Here is an 18,332-nt window from a genome sequence, read left to right as displayed (position 1 = left end):
GACCCTAAGACACATGTCTATAACTTTCATGAAGGACATAAATCCTGTTTCCGTCCATTACCCCTTCGAAATGAAGCGACAAGGTAAAACAGTAAGCTGTCCAGAATTCACGTTTTGATAGTTTTGAGTGTCTTAAGTTATACATGAGTATTCATAGAACTCATTTCCTCTCTCGCTTCCTCGACTAGTTCTTTAGTTAGCTAGAAAGTTAACGAAAATTGGGCAGCACCTCCCCTATAACATGCCCTATCCAAATTTCCAATTACATCCCTAAGCAATACAACCAACCAACAACAACAACCTACAACATATATATAAGCAATTCACTTCAACTACATAATACAAACTCCAAGCGACTCGCTTAAAGCTACGATATCAAAATAGGGTTTTTAGTTTCTAGTTTGTAAAACCTTTAACCGTACGAAGCGGAGGGTCATATGGCTTTAACCAAAAGCTTCCCCACCTATTTTAGAATACTTTTAGGCCCTGCAACACATCACCACGCACCTGCATCCGGATAAGGCTAAGTGGAGTGAAAAGGGTTTTCCATGAGATGGGAAATGCACCACAAGCACAACACCTTGCTTCGACTACAATTTAACTATAGCAACTCCAATTTGGTTTGTTTCGAATGTCAAGAATATTTATGGAATTTATCTATTTCCAACCACTTACACAATGTATAATACACTTCATAACCACACCATAAACTCCAAATTGAAAGAAAAACCCTTACCTTAACCTAAACTCGTCAAACTCGCCAAAATTATAAAAACGTGAATTCTGGACAGCCTACTGTCTTGTATTGTCGCTTAGTTTCAAAGAGGTAATTGAGGGAAACAAGATTTGTGTCCTCAATTAAAGTTATATACATGTGTCTTAGGGTCGCATAAAATTTTGAATCACCCCTACAACAATTTTGTACAAAATGATATGCCCAAAATACCAACAGTAGTCCTTGTAGAATTTCTAAAATAAAATCTGGGCAGCAGCTACCCCATGTTTCACCACCCTTTTTCAAGCAGACAAAGGCAAAACTGGGTTTTAGAGTCTAAATAAAAGTTATATCTCTATGAAGTATGTTTCCAAAACATCTTGAATCACTTGAAACGAATCCTTACACAAGGAGTTATACTCATTTTACTAACAGTAGTATCATTAAAAAATGGGTCTGTTAACAAGAATAAAAACCTTCTCTTTTCCCTAACGATAAATTTAATGTTGTTCAACACCGTCATATCACCGTAGAATATCTTAAATAATTAATTTATAGAAAGAAATCGGGGAACTTACCTTGGAAGAACCCTAGTCGTAGCTCCCTTATTCTTGCTCTCTCGCTTTTCTCTCAACTTTTTCTAAGGCAAAGATGCTGAAAATGATGTTGATTAGCAATACACATGTATATATATGTATCCTTAAAAGAGGACACGTGGAATCCCCTAGGAGTGACATGTGGAAGCCCCCTAGGGTGCCACCTCATGCCATACAACTAATCATACGCTGCCATATGACAACATGGGGTCCACCCTAAGTAGGTGGGTCACCTACTTGTCACCTACTTGCCTCATTTTCATGGCTTCATAATCTCATCTTACTTTAAGAGCCTATATATTCCTTGCTATGTAATCTCAACACGTACTCTAATAACTTAAGTACGTAAAAAATCCAAGTTGATAGCTTACGCAAGTAAGTCGAGTCCTATGACTCATTACTTGGCCTCCAACTCATTTCAAATTCTTATAGACATATTTCCAACCTTCACTCTTAAGGGGCATCACGTCCTCCCTTCCTTAGATTTATTTGATCATGTTATAGATAATCTGGGTCATGGGACAACTTTCAAAAGCTTAAAAAGACGTTCTAGAGCACAAAGGTACGGGGTATAACATATTGTTGGACATATGTAAGTTGATGTTTGACTATGATGGTTCTTACTATGATGTCACCTTTAGCTTATCTTTCCCCTTGTTTTCCACTTGTTTATTTATTGTCATTACCGATGAAAGTTTAAATAAATGCTAAGAGGCTTGGTTGGGGTACCTTCGGGTTTCTCATTTACCGTACCACGTCTAGGCCATAAGCTTGGGTCATGACATACCCGATCCAATTATGTTGGAGTAGCACTCTTTCCAATTATACTAGTGTGGTACATGATCTAGTCATGTTGGCATGGAAACTGATTCATAGGAAATCCCATATCACAATCAGAACTCACAATACAACAACCACACTTGAGATCATAGTGTAAATTGGACAGGTTATTGCATGAGATTGTCAATATAAAGTTTCACATTCAACTATTATTACGTGAGTATGCATTACACAAGTAATGCATATGGGAAGTCATATAAACACACACACACATATATATATAGACACACACCTACATTTACACATAGCCATAGGCCAGTAATGGACCCCCTTATAAACATACCTTTGTTTTATCCAGGTTATCAATCAAGAACTAGTCACCTACTCTTAGTCATATAAAATTCATAACCTACATAAGTAGATCTACAACTACTCGATTAAGAAAACTAGCCTACCTGGGCTCTATTTAGCTACTGAAGAATTCTAGAGCAATTTCTGACTTCTAAAAGATGAATTATCGGAGGCAGGCCTGGAATCCATGGGTTCTAGCCCTCTTTGTGCCAAGATCTCTTATATCCCTTGTTCCCAAGCCTATATTATATTTTTGAAGTTTCTTAAAGTTACCCCCATCTAATTTACACCGAAGGGAAGAAGGAGAATAAAAATATTCGGGCTTTAGAGTTTCTGCCCCCATCAATCCCACTATAGCAACCTAAATCCTGCTATAGTGGCGCTATCATAGTGGGAATGCGTCTGCTGTGGTGGGACAAACTTAGTTTAGAATGCTATATCCCATACTTTTGTATATTAGAACGTTTTTAAGCTCCTCGAAAGCTGCCATTTGATCCATGTTATCCATGATGTTATCAAAATGATCCTAAAGAGGGGAGGATGTAATGCCTCATATTTTGCATATACTAGTTGTTTGTGGGTAGTGATTGTTTGAAATAGGCTTGGAAGGATTTGAAAAGGGTTCGAGGCTAAATAATTTGTCATAGTAATCCACCTACTTGCTTAAGCTACTGGTTTAGATGTCTTACATAATTAAGCTACTTGATTACATGTCTAGCTTAAGTAGCAAGGATTACATAGGTTCTTAAGGTAAGACTAATTTCTAACCTATGAAAAGAACAAATAGGTGATGCACCTACTTGGAATATGTGGGCTTCATTTTAAATGAAAAGGGCAAGTAGGTGATGCAACTACTTACAAACTTGTGGTAGGAATTAAGTGGGTATTAGTAATTAATTATGATTAATAACTTAATTAGACCACTAACTGGGCCCCACCAAGATATGTGGTAGAATCTGATTGGTATGTGGATGGTAATAGGACACATGTCAACAATGGAGACATGTCATAAGGATGGACATGTGTCCAACCCCTAGGAAGCCTATATATACCTAATTTGATGACTAATAAGCTCATTTCTTTCATCTTCAACCATTGGAAATATAGAGAAAAAGAAGGAGAGTCCAAGCCATGGCAACTCATGGCCATGGCTGAGCATATCAAGCTCCCAAATTTCGATCCCCACATAAATTTTCTAAGGTAGTTTTCGATCAATTGGAGGTGATTAACAACGTGAACTAATCATTGGAGCAGCAAGAAGGCCTAATGTGTAATCCATAAGTTTCAGCCAAATTAAGAAACCAACTTGATAAGGTAAGAGTTAATCATTTTCTATATGTTTTAGGATGATTTTGGATGTGTTGTGAATGTGTAAAAGTGAGTTGAATGTATGAAATTATGTATGTGGGCATTGGAATGTTGTTGAAGCCATAGGGGCTGTTTTAATAGAAGTCGGTAAATTGAATTGGATTAGTATTTTGGTTGTTATTGTCATGGGTTATGTAATGAGAATGAAGGAATTATATGGTTAAAGTGGAAGTTGTAATTATTGTGTAGGCTGTTGTAGAAGTTTATATGATGTTAATGTAATTTTCTTGCACATAAGAAGGTGATGTTGTTAAAGTGTGGTTGCTAGTGTAGTCATGAACTTAGATGGAAAAAATGTATTAAGTAATGTATAATTATCACGACCCATCCCCGTAGGCCGTGACGGGTGCCTAAACTGGACACACCTGTATACCCGGCCAACTATACCTAGTATGTCTCCTAATCACACTCAAAATACACCAATAGGTAAGAAACCATACAAGCCAACAAGGCTATTATAACCTGTGGGGTCATTCTGTGATACACATATCTGCGAGCCGACAAGACCGCCACGACACAGGGAACGCCCTAAACCATAAGTCATATCAGCACAATTGTACATTCACGTATATGCGACTCATATACCACTCATATATAACTCATATACAGTGCACGTACAACTTATACACTTATATACACACATAACTTACATACTTAGAACCCACATTCGTATCCACAGACCTCTACGAGTAAGAAAACAATAACATAAGGCGGGATAGGGCCCCCGCTGTACCCGTGAATAAAACTAATATGTACATCAGAGTTTAGTACCCAAAATCCGGCTCCAACACAATGGAGCGCTCTTGGACTACTGAGTAGGACTCCTACGCTGGCGGATCCCCAACCTGTGTACCTGTACCTGCGGGCATGAAATGCAGCCCCCTAAAGAAAAAGGGCGTCAGTACGACATATGTACTGAGTATGTAAAATGTAACATAGTACAACTGGAGGTATATCCAAAACAGAGAAGCAGGGGAATAAATTATCAAATCAGAAATGTGTACCTGTACTCTGTGAATCAAAATAACATGCATGCTCAGTTTATACAATATAGCCAGCCCTTTCAGGGGTCCGGTGAATCACATCTGTAGGACCATTATAGGCCCGGCGCCATCACCACCTTATTCCAACCCATCATCATATATATACATACGTACCTGACCCTCTAGTGAGGGGCTCAGTGAGTGATGTAGTGAATTATGCATGATAACGTACTCGGCCTGGGACTCGGTGAAAGAAGGGTTACAGTATACATGAGTAGAGATGTGAGTAACTATATTCAATTTAAATCATTATTAGAGACTCGACAAAATAAGAAAGTTAAGCTTTTGTTTGAGGACCCGAGTAACGATGTAGTCATCTCGAGTATCCTCTAAATGCCATTATGAACTGTCTCAAAAGTAATCTCGGGGACCCTAGACATGTATTAACATAGGGACAAATCATTTATGGAATCAAAAACACTAAATCTCGTATAGTCTTTAAGACTTGGAGCCTATACATTTGGTACCTCTTTAACATATAAAAGTTTCTAGGGAAATGGTTCAACTACTGTAGGAGTTTAATATTCAGAAGTAAATAAAAGATGTTTAAGAATGGAGTTACCCCGGAGCTCAGATCATATTCAACTTACAACTAAGACAAAGACATGCCCAAAAGAAGAAGGAGAATAAGATTTCTGTAGTCTGTACTTTCCTTCAGGTGATCTGCATATACATATTTCATACCTAGCCCATTATGGGGCTCGGTGAACCACTATGGCATCATAATCTCATTTTCGTACCAAATACATATCAAGGGAAATGAGAGATAGTTGTACGTACTTATACCAAAACATGTCAAGAGAAAGCTTTACATACCTCTTATGGACTCTCCTTAATCGTGTTCGCGTCGCTGTCCTCGAAACCTATTTAACATGGAAGTAATGCAAGTATTAAAAACCTTAGACTTTTCAGCAAGTTAGACTACCCATGAGTATCCATAAAATTCATCCCTTCGCTCGCCTTCTCGACTAGTCCCTTAACTAGTTAAGGCGTTAACGGAAATCGGACAGCACCTCCCCTATAATGTGCCCTATCCGAACTCCCCAATCATGTCCTTAACATCTACATCCAATCAACAACATAACCATCAGCTCATATATATGTATATTATAGCAACATTACACAATATAAACCCCAAACAACTCATTCGAAACTACGATACCAAAACTAGGGTTTTTATCCTTCCTTTCATGAATTCTTTAATTTGTGTGAAGCGGAGGGTTGTGTGGATGCAACCAGAATCTACAACGCCCTTATTAACTCATATTACAGTACCACCATACATCTCCACACGACCATCAGTCACACACCACAAGCACAATGCATTATTCAATTATAATTCAACTATAGCGATTCCAATTTCGTTTATTTCGAATGTCAAACTTTTCACGACTTTTTCTACACTTCAAGCAGCCCACAAGGTGTGTAATACACCCTATAATAACATCATAAACTTCAAATTAGAGGGGAAGACCTTACCTTTCTCGGAATTGGCTAGAACTCGCCGAAATTGTGCCTCGGAACTTTTGTTGTGCGATGTAACGTCGTGGCAGCTTGCTGACTGATTTTTGCTGCACCAAACTCTAATTTTATACTACTAATACTTCCATATCATCGTTTTATAATCTATATAATTAATTCACAGAATGAAACTGGGACTTACCTTATTTTTCCCTTCTAGCCGTCACGTTTTTCTCCCTAGACTAGGGTTTGTTTTGTCTTCACTTTGGCTGAAATTTTTGGATAAGAACTGAGGTAAAGTCACATATTACATATATATAGGTGGTCCTAGGAGGTGACACGTGTCATCCCCTAGAGGTGATATGTGTCCAGCCCCTATTGGGCCACCACATCCATGCATTGAAGGAGAGGCTGCCATGTAACAGTGGGGCCCACCTCCCACAAGAAGGTGGATCACCTACTTGACCCCAAGCAGGTGGGTCACCTGTTTGCTTGAGGTGCTGCCATGAGTCACCCCCTCGTTGGCTGCCCCGCGTCATTTTTTTTTTTTCTCGTGGGTTCGTAATCTCATCTTATTTTAAGAGCCTATGTCATCCGTGATACGCAAGCTTGGTATATATTCAAATAGCTTAGGTATGAAAAACTTCTAAGTTAGGGGCGTACGTAGGTACATCGAGTCCTATGACTCATTACTTGGCCTCCCACTCTTTCCGTCGTCTCTTGACCCTATTTCCAACCTTTCCTACTATAGGGTATCACATTCTCCTTTTGTAGGGTTGTTTAATAGTGTCGTAGCCTATCCGGCTCACATGTCAATTTCTAAGGAACTTAAGAGACATTTCGAGTTTGGAAATTGTAGGGTGTAACATCCTTCCCCCCTTTAGAACATTCGTTCCCGAATGTTAGACAAAACTTCTCTTAGCACCTCATATAAATCGTAGGGAGATTCTTTATTGTTTTCATAACCCATACTTCTATCCAAGTACTTAATATACAAGTTTCAAGAGTTGGGATTACCTGCTAACATCGGGAATAGGTGAGAATACTTGCGTTTCATGTCCTCCTCGGCTTCCCAAGTCATTTACTTGCAATTCCTATTCCGCCACAGCACCTTAACCGAAGCTACATCCTTAGTTCGCAATCTTCTAATCTGTTGATCCAGGATGGCGATTGGCTGTTTTTCATAGGCTAGCTCTTCAGTGACCTGGATGTCATCCAGGGAATGCACTCGGGATGGGTCACCTACACATCTGTGAAGCATTGATACATGGAAAACTAGATGTACTGCTTCTAGGTCCGCCGGCAAGTCTAATTCATAGGCGACCTTGCCTATTCGGCGAAGGATTAAGTAAGGGCCAATGTATCTCGCACTCAACTTCCCTTTCTTGCCGAACCTCATTACTCCTTTCATGGGAGACACTTTCAAAAATACCCATTTCCCCACTTGAAATTACAATGGTCGACGTCGGCTGTCTGCGTATGACTTCTGCCGACTTTGGGCAGTTAATAATCTTTCTCGAATAAGTTTTACCTTTTCCATTGCTTGTTGGACTATGTATGGACCCATTAGTTGCGTTTCGCCAACATCGAACCAAGCAATAGGTGACCTGCACTTTCTGTCGTATAAATCTTCATACGGCGCCATCTGGATACTAGAGTGATAACTGTTATTGTAGGCAAACTCAATAAGTGGTATATGATCATCCCAGCTACCTTGAAAGTCAATTATGCAGGCTCATAACATATCCTCTAGTATCTGAATAGTGCGCTCGGCCTGTCCATCAGTCTGGGGATGAAATGCAGTGCTAAGACTTACTTGTATTCCTAAGCCTTCTTGGAATGATCGCCAAAAGTGGGTTGTGAACTAGGCTCTCCTGTCCGAAATAATAGATGTGGGAAATCCATGAAGTTGTACTATTTCCTTGACGTACAACCTCACATAGTCCTCGGTTGAATATGTGGTCCTGACTGGGAGGAAGTAGGATGATTTTGTCAGCCTATCCACAATAACCCATATAGAATCCTATTTCTGGGGAGTACGAGGTAAGCCAGTAATGAAATTCATGTTAATCGCTTCCCATTTTTAGGTTGGAATCTCCATCTCCTGTAGTAGCCCACCCGGTTTTTGATGTTCAACTTTAACTTGCTGGCAATTTAGGCATTGGACTACGAACTCTGCTATATTCCTTTTCATATCATCCCACCAATATAAACATTTGAGGTCATGATACATCTTGGTTAATCTCGGATGAATAGAATAATGGGCATGATGTGCCTCTCCCAGTACTTGCTGCTGCAAACCTACAACTTCCGGTACACAGACTCTGCCTTGATATTATAATATCTCTCCAGTCGTGATTTCAAATGGAGTCTTTTCCTTTTGGAAGGTTTCATCCCTATACTGTGCTAGGACAGTGTCCTAGTATTGTAATTGTGTTACTTCCTCCATGATCGAGGATTCAGCAACTCCTCGAATAGAAACCCCGTCATCACCTGAATCAGCTAAGTGGACTCCAAGGATAGCGAGCTGGCAGATCTCACAGATCATCTCCTTTCATTCTGGTTGTACCTCTGTCAAGCTACCCATTGACTTACGGATGAGTGCATCCACCACCACATTCGCTTTCCCAGGGTGGTATAGGATTTCACATCATAGTCCTTCAATAATTCCAGCTATCTTCTCTGCCGTAAGTTCAATTCTTTCTGTTTGAAGATATACTGGAGGGTTTTGTGGTCCGTATAAATGTCAACATGTATGTCATACAAGTAGTGTCTCCATATTTTCAAGGCATGAATCACCACTGCTAATTCCAGATCATGCGTTGGGTAGTTCTTTTCATGCTTTTTGAGCTGTCGGGAGGCGTAAGCTATAACCCTACCATGCTGCATCAAAACGCACCCTAATCCAATACCGGAAGAATCACAATAAATAACAAAGCCGCTTTGTCCTTATGGAAGAGTAAGGACAGGAGCCGTAGTCAATTTTTCTTTTAACATCTGGAAGCTTCCTTCACAGGCATCAGTCCATTAGAAATTAGCCACTTTTTGAGTCAGTCTTGTTAAAGTCACTGAAATGGAAGCAAACCTTTCTATGAATCTTCTATAGTACCGTGCTAACCTTAAGAAGCTACGTACTCCATAGGGGTTGTGGGTCTTGGCCAAGCCTTTACGACCTCAATCTTTTGTGTATTCACTCGAATACCATCAGTTCCAATAATATGCCCAAGAAAAGCCACTGACGTTAACCAAAATTCACATTTAGAGAACTTAGCATACAATTTCTAGTGTTGAAGTACCCCTAATACTGCCTGTAAATGGTCTGCGTGTTCCATCTCCGATCATGAATAGACTAGAATATCATCAATAAATACGATCACGAATAAATCTAGAAATGGTTTGAACACTCGGTTCATTAGATTCATAAATACCGCTGGAGCATTTGTCAGCCCAAAAGACATCACTTTAAACACATAATGCCCGTATCGGGTCCTGAATGCAGTCTTTGGTATATCTGCTTCTCTCACCTACACCTGATGATATCCTGACTGAAAGTCTATCTTCAAAAAACATTGGGCACCCTTCAACTGGTCAAACAAATCATCAATCCTGGGGAGGGGATATCGGTTCTTAATTGTTACCTTATTCAGCTGCCTGTAGTCAATACACATTCGCAGCGATTCGTCTTTCTTTTTCACAAACAGCACTGGTGCTCCCTATGGTGATGTACTGGGCCTAATAAAACCCTTCTCCAATAGGTCCTTCAACTGCTCCTTTAGCTCTTTTAACTCCGCGGGTGCTAATCTATATGGGGAGATAGAGATAGGCTGAGTATCTGGTGGTACGTCCACAATGAACTCTATCTCCCATTCTGGAGGGAGGACTGGAAGTTCATCTGGAAACATATCTGGATATTCATTAACCACGGGCACAGACTGAAAAGTTGGCACCTTTGCTTCCAAATCGTGTACGCGGACTAAATGATAAATGTACCCCTTGCTGATCATTTTCCTTGCCTTAAGGTATGAAATAAACCTACCCTTTGGTGACGCTGTGTTTCCTAACCACTCGACAATTGGTCCGTCTGGGAACTGAAACCAAACCATTTTATTTTTATAGTCTACATTGGCATGACAAGAAGCTAGCCAATCCATACCCATAATAACATCAAACTTCACTATATCTAACTCTATCAAATTGGCCAAGCTACGATAACTATACACATTTATCGGGCAATGTCTATATACCTGCTTTACCATAATAGAATCCCCTACTGGTGTAGCAACCTCAAACGATTCTATTAACTCAGGCTTAATTCCAATTCTACTAGCAACAAAAGGAGATATATATGATAAAGTAGAGCCTGGATCCATCAACGCATATATGTCCTGAGAAAAGATTGATAAAGTACCTGTGACCACATTCGGCGACATTTCCTGGTCCTGTCTACTAGCCAAAGCATACATATGGTTGGAAGGACCCCCAGAACTGGAGGCTCCCCCACGGCCTCTACCACGGCCCACTGGTATCTGCATTCCCCGCCCCATTGGGAACATAGCCACAGAAGAAGAAAAACCCACAACTGACCCTATTGGCTGAGCCATACCACTTGGAGTACTTTTACGTGGACACTCCCTTGCCATATGGCCTTGACGGCTATAGGAAAAACAAACACCTGTAGTCCAACGACATTCCCCGAAATAAGGCCTATTACAATGGGGACACTGGGGCATTGGTGGTCTTGACTGTCGAGAACCCTGGTTCACCTATATACCTGAAGCTCTAAAGCCTTGTACGACCCCTGAATACCTAGCGCTTTCAACTCATTCACCTAGAAACTGTGGAGGTAAACTTCGAGCTGGCTGGGAGGGATACCTACCAAACTACTAAAACCGCCCGCTGCAAAACTCCCCTGGATAACCATCTGACTTAGCCCTCTTAGGCAGACTTCTATCAAACCCTCTGTCAGGCTAACGCCTTCTATGTTGCTCTTCTACCCCTTATGCTTACGGTTGTACTCGATCAATATCCATGCCTAGCTAAGAAGCCACGACCATACAACTATCAACCAAATAAAGATCCAAGCCCATGATGTATCGATGCATCCTATCTGCCATATCAGTTACAATTATGGGGGCATGTCTTGCCAACGAGTCAAACTCGAGGATATAGTCTTGAACACTCTTGCCGTTCTGCTTCAACTGCAAGAATTTATCTACCCTGGATCATCTTATTTCTGGAGGCAGGAAGTGGCTAAGAAAAGCCTCCGCAAATTCATCCCATTCAGCTGGAGGAGCATCCTCGCCCCTCAATAACTCCCAAGACTCGTGCTAGTTAGCAGCTACGTCACATAGCCGATAGGAGTCCAATTCAACTGACTCAGTCTCCGAAGCCCTAATAATTCGCAATGTATGCTGCATTTATCGAATGAATTCCTGTGGATCCTCTACAGTTCTCGATCTGTAATATTCTAGAGGGTTACAAGCTAGGAAATCATGGATCCTCAGGCTGTCTTGTCTATTAGCATTATCTGGGCCATGCCTCCGAGCCTGCCCTGCCATCAGTCCAGTCAACAGCTACACTGCATCTCTCATAGCTCTATCCTCCGCCCCTTGCTGTGGGACGGGAGGTTCCTGTACTGGAGGTTCAGGATCGGCAGCTGCTGCTGCCCTAAAATCCTCTGAGGCGGCGACGAAGTAGAGCTCGCCGACTGAAGTATGATCCTTGGCATAGACTAGGCACTGGCCCTGGTAACTCTCGGAGTCTGACTAGTTTCCCCTGCTGCCGACTTGCCGTTCAGGGCAGTGTTTTCTTTCCTTAGAGGCATTACTGTAAACATATAACTCGGTTAGTGAAGGGTCATCCTGAAAGTATATAGCTCTATCGCATGATCTAAGATAAGAAAAATATAATATCCTAAATGTCCTATAGCCTTCTGTTTATAGATGTGGTGCACAACACACCGATAAATAAGCCTCTACTAGACACAGTCTATGGATACTCTAAGAAAGAACTGCTCTAATACCACTTCTGTCACGATCCAACCCCATAGGCCATGACGGGTGCCTAAACTGGACACACCTGTATACCCGGCCAACTATACCTAGTATGTCTCCTGATCACACTCAAAATACATCAACAGGTAAGAAACCATACAAGCTGACAAGGCTATTGTAACCTGTGGGGTCGTTCCGTGATACACATATCCGCGAGCCGATAAGGCTGCCACGACACAGGGAACGCCCTAAACTATATGTCATATTAGCACAATTGTACATTCACGTATATGCGACTCATATACCACTCATATATAGTTCATATACAGCGCACGTACAACTTATACACTTATATACACACACAACTTACATACGTACAACCCACATCCGTATCCACAGACCTCTAAAAGTAAGAAAACAATAACATAAGGTGGGACAGGTCCCCCGCCGTACACGTGAATAAAACTAATATGTACATCAGAGTTTAGTACCCAAAATCTGGCTGCAGCACAATGGAGCACTCTTGGACTACTGAGTGGGACTCCTATGCTGGCAGATCCCCAACATATGTAACTGTACCTGCGGGCATGCAATGCAGCCCCCCAAAGAAAAGGGGGGTCAGTACGACATATGTACTTAGTATATAAAATGTAACATAGTACATCTGGAGGTATATCCGAAACAGAGAAGTAGAGGAATAAATTATCAAATCAGAAATGTGTACCTGTAGTCTGTAAATCACAAAAATATGCATGCTCAGTTTATACAATATAGACGGCCCTTTCAGGGGTCCAGTGAATCACATATATAGGACCATTATAGGCCCAGCCCCATCACCACCTTATTCCAACCCATCATTATATATATACATATACACCCGGCCCTCGAGTGAGGGGCTCGGTGAGTGATGTAGTGAATTATGCACGATAACGTACCTAGCCTGAGACTCAATAAAAGAAGGGTTACAGTATACACGAGTAGAGTCATGAGTAACTATATGCAATTTAAATCATTATCAAAGACTCGACAAAATAAGAAAGTTAAGCTTTTATTTGAGGCTCCGAGTAACGGTGTAGTCATCTCGAGTATCCTCTAAATGCCATTATGGGCTATCTCAAAAGTAATCTCGAGGACCCTAGACATGTATTAACATAGGGCCAAATCATTTATGGAATAAAAAAACACTCAATCTCATATAGTCTTTAAGACTTGGAGCCTGTATATTTGGTACTCTTTAACATATAAAAGTTTCTAGGGAAATGGTTCAACTACTGTAGGAGTTCAATATTCAGAAGTAAATAAGAGATTTTTAAGAATGGAGTTACCCCGGAGCTCATATCGTATTCAACTTACAACTAAGACAAAGACATGCCCAAAAGAAGAAGGAGAATAAGCTTTATGTAGTCTGTACTTTCCTTCAGGTGATCTGCATATACATATTTCATACCTGGCCCATTATGGGGCTCGGTGAACCACTATGGCATCATAATCTTATTTTCGTACCAAATACATATCAAGGGAAATGAGAGATAGTTGTACGTACTTATACCAAAACATGCCAACAGAAAGCTTTACATACCTCTTATGGACTCCTCTTAATCGTGTTTGTGTCACTGTCCTCGAAACCTTTTTAACATGGAAGTAATGCAAGTATTAACAACCTTATACTTTTCAGCAACTTAGACTACGCACGAGTATCCATAGCATTCATCCCTTCGCTCGCCTTCTCGACTAGTCCCTTAACTAGTTAGGCGTTAATGGAAATCAGATAGCACCTCCCCTATAATGTGCCCTATCCAAACTCCCCAATCATGTACTTAACACCTACAGACAACTAACAACATAACCAAGAGATCATATATATGTATATTATAGCAACATTACACAATATAAACCCCAAATAACTCATTCGAAACTATGATACCAAAACTAGGGTTTTTATCCTTCCTTTCGTGAATTCTTTAATTTGTGCAAAGCAGAGGGTCGTGTGGATGAAAATAGAAGCTCCCACGCCCTTATTAACTCATATTCCATCACCACCATACATCATCACACGACCAACAGTCACATACCACAAGCACAACACATTATTCGATTATAATTCAACTATAGCGATTCCAATTTTATTTATTTCGAATGTCAAACTTTTCACGACTTTTCCCCCACTTCAATCAGCCCAAAAGGTGTGTAATAAACCCTATAATAACATCATAAATTTCAAATTAGAGGAAAAGACCTTACCTTTCCCGGAATTGGCTAGAACTCGCCGAAATTGTGCCTCGGAACTTTTGTTGTGCGATGTAACGTCGTGGCAGCTTGCTGACTGATTTTTACTGCACCAAACTCTAATTTTATACTACTAATACTTCCATATCATCATGTTATAATCTATATAATTAATTCACAGAATGAAACTGGGACTTACCTTATTTTTCCCTTCTAGCCGTCACGTTTTTCTCCCTAGACTAGGGTTTGTTTTCTCTTCACTTTGGCTGAAACTTTGGGATAAGAACTGAGGTAAAGTCACATATTACATATATATATAGGTGGTCCTAGGAGGTGACACGTGTCATCCCCTAGAGGTAACACGTGTCCAGCCCCTATTGGGCCACCACCACGTGGCAATGGGGCCCACCTCCCCCAAGAAGGTGGGTCACCTACTTGACCCCAAGAAGGTGGGTGACCTGCTTGCTTGAGTTGCTTCCACGTGTCACCCCATCGTTGGCTGCGTGCGTTATTTCTTTTTCTTCCTCATGGGTTCGTAATCTCGTCTTATTTTAAGAGCCTATGTCATCCGTGCTACGCAAGCTTGGTATATATTCAAATAGCTTAGGTATGAAAAACTTCTAAGTTAGGGGCGTACATAGGTACATAGAGTCCTACAACTCATTACATGGCCTCCCACTCCTTCCGTCGTCTCTTGACCCTATTTCTAATGTTTCCTACTATGGGGTATCACATTCTCTCTTTGTAGGGTTGTTTAATAGTGTTGTAGCCTATCTGGCTCACATAACGATGTCTAAGGAACTTAAGAGACATTTCGAGTTTGGAAATTGTGGGGTGTAACAATAATAAACGTAGATCGTTTGTTTGGCATGTGCATAGGTATTCGTGAGAGTATCGGGTATCTTTTAAGTTGTTAGTTAGGGGCTGTTTTGGGTGTGTTGTAGTTCTTGTTGAATTAAAGGACTAAATTTTTATTGAATTAAGGACTAATAGTAGTTAAGTCTATAGTATTGTTGTAATTGTTGGACTATTATAAGGTCATTCGATGAAGTGTTGTGGCTATAGATTATTAAAAGTAACTTGATTACATCGTAGTCGTTATGTTAAAAATTATGGAATATCGTATTGTGCAGACTGTTTCAGAACATTCTTGTCACGACCCAACCTAGGGCCTAGTCATAACACGATGATCGAAACTCCAAAGGGCTACAACCAAGCCTCTTGTACATATCATAAGAATACATAAGGTAAAGTAAAAGCGGAAACATCATAAGAGAGTCTAAACTATGAATAGTAAATAAAGAATATCTCATTACAACATAGAATCAAAATATTTTTCTAATTAGATGCCTCTACACATGAGTATAGGCAGGGGCTAAGACATTTGTCTAGCTTACCCTCAATATGAAACATAACAAAAAGTCTTTAAAATAATAACCAACTCGATGACTAGTCCCCAATAAATGAGGACTCACTACAAACACCGCCGGATAGAAAAGCTTAACTAGCCACGTGGATGAATATGATCTTCAACCTCAACCCCTATATTATGAGACAATATAGGCAAAAAATATGCATTAGTACATTGGAATGTACTAAGTATGTAGGCAATGCAATGTGTAGAAAACCATATTTATACAAACGACCATTTTAAATAGCATGATATGAGAAGTAGTAAAATCATAAGTAGTCTTTAAGAAGGATCAATGCATGATAAACCATAAGAGTATCATATAAAGTAAAAGATAGGATTAGTCATTTAGAACATGAAAATGACAATATATTTGTAGGATAGGAACTCTTCTAATCGACAATAAGACCATGCGAGCTATAACATGGAATCCCAATGCTGCCCCTACATCGGAGGAAAAGGGGAGACTACTTGCCAAGGTAGACTCCTACATGCCTAAGTGGATCCACTAAGCTATTGCGTGAACCGAGTACTCACACCTAGTTTTTAGACCCGGGTACTCACCTCCAAGATGATATTTTGGGTACTCACCTCCAAGATGATATTTTGGGTACTCACCTCTTAGAAATTTGGATATTCGCCTCTAATCCCTTTGTTCCTACGGTAGAACATAATTATGCGACAAGAGACTTTATATAAGGACCCTATATTTTGAGTCCCCACCTCAAGTCCACATTTGATGCTAAGTCAAATCCCATGGAATACATACATAGCATAGAAATCATAATGACATAAATCATAGTCATGATCATAGGTTTGAAAATCATAGAGTAGCTCATTTTCATAACATAAGTGCAATGCAAGCATTGTCCTTCCAAATTACAAATCATACATACATAAACATAATTCATACTTGGAAATTCATGATCATAATTTATACTTGAAATTAGGGTAAGACATGAATGCATGATCAATTGACTTGAAAATCATGAAATTGACTTGAAAACATGCATGATCATAAACTTTTTTTCAGCTCATACATAATTCATATAGATAATATCATTAGGAAGTATAATTGAAAATACTTATATTTTACATCATGAACCCTAAAAATCAAAATAGGAGAATTTATGGAAAAACTCTTTAATTTAATGCAATAACCATCAATTTATATCAAAATAGACTCATGATCATACTTTAAATCATAATTCATGCAATAGGAGTAGAGATCATAAAACCCATAAAATACCATACTTTAATTTGATAGAAAATCTTGCAAAATTAATTGGGCTTCATGGATGAAAGGATCAATGAATCAATACCCACATACCTTAAGTGAGGACACCAATTAATTTGGAAGAACTTGAAAGTTTTGATGAAGAGCTTGAGTGAATTTACTTGAAGTCTTCAATGGAGCCCTTGAGAGTCTTTTGTAGAGAGAGAAATATTTGAGTAGGTGAATTGTAGAAGAATAAAAAGAATTAGGAGTTTAAGTTAATTTATAGAGTTGAATTAGGTCTTAAAAACGTCTAGCTTCATTATCTAACAATTTGGAAAAAGTCTAAAATTCCCTTACTAAAAATCCAACTCGGCTAGAAAATGCTTGCTAGGTCCACGACGCAGACTTGGCGCGGACCTTTCTATTTTGTGCAGTTTCTTGAGAAATCTATCTTTTGATCTACGGGTTCTAAAAATCCATCGATATTATTTTCCTGTAGGTTTTGACCGTCTGATGGATATTCTAAACTCGGATTTTTTAAAAAGATTAAGGATAATGCATTACATAAGCGGCATATTCCCAAGGCATTCTTAAGGAACTTGTGAGCATTTTGAGGGATGTTACAATTCTTGAATCTTTCTTTGCTAACTTTGATAAAGCACTTGAATGTGTGGTTGTTTATGTTGACTTGGTTGTTACGTAGTTGGTTTAAATATAAGATAAATGTCGCCTAATTTTCTAGAAATAAGCTACTAACATTGGAGTATGTTTTTAAACCTTCTCGTAGCTTAACCACAGTTCTTGACATCTCAATATAGGTTGAGACACTGCGGGTAGCGTGTACGTATTGTGTTACGGATAAGAATTGAAGGTATGTAAAGTTATCCCTTTTTTGGCATGTCTTAGATATAAGTGATATATGGTATGAGCTTTGGGGTAATTCCATTCATTAGTTCCTAGTATGATTCATGATTCTTATTCACTTCTTGATGTTAAAACTCTTAAAGTAGTTGAGCTACTGCCCTTGAGTCTTTTATACGTTGGATAGTAGTTGGTATATGAAAGTCCCTAATCTTAAGGACCCTATAATGATTAATGTCCCTAACTTTCATAAGCTGTCTTGTGTTATCTTGATATGTGTCTATGATCCCAGAGGCTTTATCTAATAT

Source organism: Solanum dulcamara, chromosome 1, assembly GCF_947179165.1.
Source record: "Solanum dulcamara chromosome 1, daSolDulc1.2, whole genome shotgun sequence".
Lineage (NCBI taxonomy): Eukaryota > Viridiplantae > Streptophyta > Magnoliopsida > Solanales > Solanaceae > Solanum > Solanum dulcamara.
Note: the sequence above shows the minus strand (reverse complement) of the source record.